Source organism: Aegilops tauschii, chromosome 6, assembly GCF_002575655.3.
Source record: "Aegilops tauschii subsp. strangulata cultivar AL8/78 chromosome 6, Aet v6.0, whole genome shotgun sequence".
NCBI lineage: Eukaryota > Viridiplantae > Streptophyta > Magnoliopsida > Poales > Poaceae > Aegilops > Aegilops tauschii.
Genome location: NC_053040.3, coordinates 97410885 through 97416867, shown reverse-complemented (window position 1 = coordinate 97416867; position 5983 = coordinate 97410885). Strand labels below are relative to the sequence as shown.

The following is a 5983-nucleotide window of genomic DNA, read 5'->3' as shown; positions in this document are numbered from 1 at the left end:
TCGATGGCTTGGAGCAGCCGCCGTCCTACACCATCACCACCGGCGCCGGCGCCGATGCCAAGGAGGAGGCAAACCCGCTCTTCCTTCAGTGGTACCAGCGAGACCAGTTGGTGCTCATTGCACTGCTGGGCTCCATGACGGAGGATGTGCTCGGTCAGATGACGCTCATGACCACCTCCGCCGCCGTCTGGGCGGCCCTCCATGACATGTTCTCCTCGCAGAACAAGGCGCGTCTCATGCAGATGCGTTTTCGGCTGTCGAACCTGAAGAAGAAGGACCTCACCGCCACTGAATACTTCAACAAGATGAAGGGCTTTGCTGATGCTATGGCGTCCATTGGCAAGCCTCTTGGCGATGACGAGATCCTCGGCTACATGCTGGCCGGTCTTGGGTCTGAATTTGAACCTCTGGTGGCCTCCATCACCGCTCGCGAGGAGCCGATCAGCCTTGGCAGCTTCTACGCGTTCCTCGTCAGCGCCGAGCTCCGCATGGAACAGCAGGCGTCCGTGGGCGAGCTCCACTCCTCCGCCAACTCTGCAGCATGCAACTCTGATGGCCAGCGCAATGGCGGGCGCGGCGGCCACGGAGGTCAAGCTGGAGGCCAAGGCGGCAAGGCTGACAAGGCCGTGGCCGTGGCCAGGGGCGTGGTCGCGGCAAGTACATCAAGTGTCAGGTGTGCTCCAAGTTTGGCCATGATGCTCTGCACTGCAGGAACCGCTTCAACCATGCCTATCAGCCTGAAGACAACCGTGAGCGTTCCGGCAACGCCGTGCACTCCGGCGGCGTCGAGTATCCGAGCTGGTACATGGACTCGGGCGCCACCGATCATCTGACCGGCGACCTCGACAGGCTCACCATCCAGGAGCGCTACCACGGCAAAGATCAAGTGCAAGTCGCCAATGGTGCAAGTTTGTCTATTTCGCATATTGGTCAATCTGCTATTTCTAGCTCGTCACGCCCACTCTATCTTCGCAACATATTACATGTTCCACATGTTAGCAAAGATCTTTTATCCGTGCACAAGTTAACCTCTGATAATGATGCTATTGCTGAATTTCACCCTGATCGTTTCTATCTTAAGGACCGGGCAACGAGGGCGGTTCTTCTTCAAGGTAGATGTCGTGGCGGTCTCTACCCGGTGCCAAGCCTCAGGTCGTCCGTGTCCAGTCGTCGAGCGCTCTCCAGCATGAAGCTTTTTCATGATCTTTGGCATCGACGCTTAGGTCATCCTAGCAAAAGTGTCGTCGAGTCCGTTCTTAGGTTAAATAAATTTGCTTGTGCACCGTCTGTCGAATCTAGTGTCTGTGATGCGTGTCAACGTGCTAAAGTCCATCAATTGCCTTTTAAGGATTCTACTCATGTAACCCATCACTAGTAGAAAAATGGGCTTTTACCCCGGTTGGTAAGGGCCTTTTGTCCCGGTTTTCGAACCGGGACTAAAGGGTCATTACTAAAGCCCTAACCCTTTAGTCCCGGTTCTTACACGAACCGGGACAGAAGGTCCTCCACGTGGCCGCTGCTGCCAGCCCAGGCAGGGGGGCCTTTTGTCCCGGTTGGTGACACCAACCGGGACCAATAGGCAGGGCCTTTTGTCCCGGTTGGTGACACCAACCGGGACCAATAGGCATCCACGCGTCAGCATTTCAGGGGCTGGGGTTTTTGTTTTTTTTTTTAAAGGGGGGAGGTTGGGGGGTTAATTTAGGCGTTTCATATATTGTGTTAGCTAGCTAATTAATAGAGAGAAGTGTCCTCTCTTATCTCCATGCTTGGTCGACGCTACGTACTATATACGTATGGAGAGGACTAGACACGCTAGCTAGTAAGCAAATAAAGGAAATAGAAGATCGTCATGAACATATGCATACAGAGAGAAGTGATATCGACCACCTCTCCTTCTCCGAGAGATTGGTCGAACAACAAGTTCTCGTATATCTATCTGACACTACCGGCTACATATATACAATAATTATCTCTTACAATATAATCTCCTAATTAAATTGTAAGAACACAGGGTCCACATAGTATTCTCCGTTTTCAGCGATCACGTGGTCAAGGAAGAATGTCGCCAATTCCTCTTGAATTGCTCGCATATGATCTAGTGCTAGGAGTTCATCACGCATCCGAAAGATCTAATTTGAAGAAGGGGGTCAATACATATATATATGAATAAATGAAACTCGACAGGAATGATGGTAATAAAATAAAATTGTGAATATTATTGCTTACGCACTTCATATTGTTCGTCAGAGTAGCCCCGCTCACAGGTCGTGTGGCGGATAGACTCGCAAACGTAGTATCCACTGAAATCATTCCCTTGTTCCTGCCACAACCACTTTACAAGAAATAGAGGTCAATCTAACTGATAAGCAAGCATGCTAAATGGTATTGATGAAACTAGCGCTTGAATCACTAGGAGATGTGCGGAACATGCTACTATAGTACTTACTTTCGGGTGTTTAAATTGCAGCTTCTTCGGCAGTCCCGGAGCTTTCGTGGTGAATTTTCTCCAAACCCTGCCAGACAAAGAAAACAATTACTTGATATCAGGAAATGAACAAAGTTGCTGATATGGTGGATAATGATCGATTAAACTTACTTCTCGAGCATTTGAGTCATGCCCGCATAGTCCTGGGGATCTTTTCGTCTCGAGTCTAAGACGGTTACTACTCCCTGCTCAAGCTTAATCTCTAGGAGAATATAGTGGAAGCTGGGCATGCATGCATAAGTCATCAATTACATTACCATAACCTGGACTAATAAGGGAAACCGAATATGCACAAGACATTAACACTCACTTGAAGTTGTAAGGAAAGAGTATTATATCATTGTTTTGATTTAATACCAATGATCGTAGCAAGTTGGCCTCGACTTCTTTGGCATGTTTTTCAACCGTATATGCATCTATGAGATTTGTGTTAATGAACCCAATATCACCGATTTGTCTTTTCTTCAATTCGGCGATCTTCAATCTGCATAATATAGTGAGGATAATTATAAATACATGCAATGAAAGAGCTGACCTATATAGAGAGACTTAATGACAGAAGTAGTACTACTTACAGACAGTAGCAAGTGATCGTTGATTTATCGACGGCCTTTTGATTGAAAAACTGGGAGAACTCCTCAAATGGAACATTTAGCAGTTCAATTCCAACGAGGTCATGCTCCGGTTTAACTCTCAGCGTCAAAGTATTCATCCCATCAGACTCTCTGCAGGTTTTCATGTACCAATCATGTAATCTTCGCATCATCGTTGTTAGAGATTTTTCATCTTTGACGAGAGGCTTCCCGTAATGGTATTTGTGTTCGTCCACCTCCATGATTTCATAATGTACATCGTTGGGCAGGTAATCTCCAAGATTGCTATAACCGGCCACCATCCTCGGATCATTAGCGACGATGTCTTTAGACACCTTGAGCGGGGGGCACGATTGGTTCGCCTGTTCGCCGAGCTGGGCAATTTTTTTCCCAGCTCGTCGTTCTTTTAACCTTTGATCACTGACAGTACTTCCCGACCGCTCCGCTTCGGCATATGTCTTTGCAAGAATGCGCTCATGGTTGCCTCTCGGTGGAGACTTTGGTGGTTTTGTCAGGGCAGCCAGAGTGCGCTTTGCTTTCACCGGATCTACCTTCTCCTCCGGAGGTGGATGTTTCTTTTCTTTCACCCCTTCAAAGAAGTTTGTCACTTCGGCTCGCACGATCTTCCTGGTTTCCTCCTCGGTCCTCTCGTATGGTAACTTCTCTGGAGTCTTCAAAGAAGGACCGAATCTGTATTGCCTCCCGCCTCTGGCAGCTGTACTGCTAGATGCCGGCAGAGCAGACGGAGCGGCTACGGCTGTCTTCTTTCCTTGCTTACGAGGCGGAGGAGAAGGACTACGACGCGCCGGAGCAGCCGGAGCGGCGGCGGGTCTCTTCCGCCCTTGCTGACAAGGCGGAGAAGGAGGAGGCTGGCTGCTCTGGCGCGCCGGTGCAGGCGGAGAAGGAGGCGGAGTGCCGCCACGCGCCGGAGAAGGAGGCTGAGTACCCTGATCACTCGCCGGAGGAGGAGGCGGAGTGCCGCCACGCGCCGGAGAAGAAGGTTGAGTGCCCTGATCACTCGCCGGAGGAGGAGGCGGAGTGCCCTTACTCGCCGGAGCCGTCCAGTTCGGAAGGTTGATGAGCTCCTTCCGCCATAGGCATGGAGTCTTTAGAGCAGAACCCAGCCGAGTCTCCCCTTCACCGTTAGGATGGTCAAGCTGGAGGTCCTCAAATCCCTCCGTTATTTCATCCACCATCACCCTAGCATATCCTTCTGGAATCGGCCGGCAGTGGTAGGTTGCGTCGGGTTCAGGAGGTAAAACAGAGCCAACAGCCGCCTTGACTTTGAAGTTCTGCCATTGCGCCATAAGGTGGCAATGTTGAGACTCCATGATAGCATCCATGGGGTAGCTAGCAGGAGCCGTCAAGACATGCTCCGGCTGAAGCAGCTCGGTGGAAGCCACGCTGCTTCTCCGCTGAGATGGCGGTGTAGCTTCGGGGGTAGTTTCGGCATGTCGATTGCCGTCTCGTTCCTCTAGCGCTTGAACCCTTTCGTGCAGCTTCTGAATTTGGATCTGCTCCACTTTTTTCCTCCTCTCCTGGGTTTTGTGACCGCTCGCGTCCGGAAAACCAGCCTTCCACGGAACGGAGCCTGGCGTGCCTCGTGTCCGTCCAGGGTGCTCAAGATTCCCGAGGGCCATTGTGAGCTCGTCGTTCTCTCTGTCTGGAACGAACGTCCCTTCCTGCGTTGCATCGATATAGTGCTGAAGCCTCTTGACTGGTATTCTCAAAAGCTCGTCCGTCCAAACGCACCTCCCTGATACAGGGTCCAATTTTCTGCCAGCCCCGAAGAACCAAGTCCGGCAACGGTCTGGCCAGTTCATTGTCTGTGGTTCGATCCCTTTATCAAGCAGATCATTCTCAGCCTTGGCACACTTAGGCCGGGCTTTGAGGTAGCCACCTGACCCCGTGCGATGGTGAAGCTTCTTCTTCGCAGCATTCTTCTTGTTTGTCGCTGACATCTTCTTACTCTTTTCCGATGTCTTGTGGGCCACAAATGCGGGCCAGTGATCTCTGATCTTCTCATACCGGCCGATGAATTCTGGTGTCTCTTCTTTGTCGACAAACGTTTTCAGCTCATTCTTCCACCTCCTGAATAGGTCTGCCATCTTCTTAAGAGCACGAGACTTGATTAATTGCTCTTTAACTGGCTTCTCCAGATCATCCTCTGGCGGTAGGGTGAAATTTGCCTTCAGCTCAGTCCAAAGATCATCTTTCTGCATATCATTGACATAAGACACCTCAGGGTCTTCCTTCTTAGGCTTATACCATTGGTGGATGCTGATCGGGATCTTGTCCCTAACAAGAACCCCGCACTGAGCAGCAAATGCTTCCTTTGTCCGGATGGGTTCAATCGGTTGGCCGTCGCGCGCGATTGCTGTGATCTCAAACCTTTCATCGGAGCGCAACTTTCTCTTCGGGCCTCGTCTCTTTACCGAAGTTGTGCTCGATCCGGAGGGCTAGAAAAAAGAAGTAAGACGAGAGTTAATTAATATGTGTACATACCGAAACAATGAATGCATCAGTTAGCTAGTCAGCACTGGCTTAACTAATATATTTACCTGGCCAGACTCTGTTCGGTCACCGGAGCCGTCACCACGGGCTCCTTCTTGCACCAGCATTGGGTCACCGGAGGCATCATAATCATGTCTTTCCTCCTCCACTCTTCGATCACCGTAGCCTGCTTCTTCACCCTGTTCTTCCAGACCATCATTGTCGTTAAGATACGACAAGATATCGCCTCCGGCTAAGATTATGTCCCCCAACACCTCTTCTGCTTGCTCGCCTCGTCCGTGCTCCATTGTTTCTGCAAATATTACAACATGGCAATTATTACACAAACATGACAGTAGGTGGATATATTAGTGCAAACGTAGACCTAGCTTATTCCGGGTTTGGGGTGGCC

General features: G+C 50.4%; 1 non-coding gene across 1 annotated transcript; it reads left to right on the top strand.

Annotated features, from left to right (window-relative positions):
- The first annotated feature begins 344 nt into the window (after window positions 1-344).
- Window positions 345-483, top strand: LOC120967636 (small nucleolar RNA Z247). The gene has a single exon (XR_005761361.1). It is a non-coding gene; the product is annotated as a small nucleolar RNA Z247 (small nucleolar RNA).
- The last annotated feature ends 5500 nt before the right edge of the window (window positions 484-5983 follow it).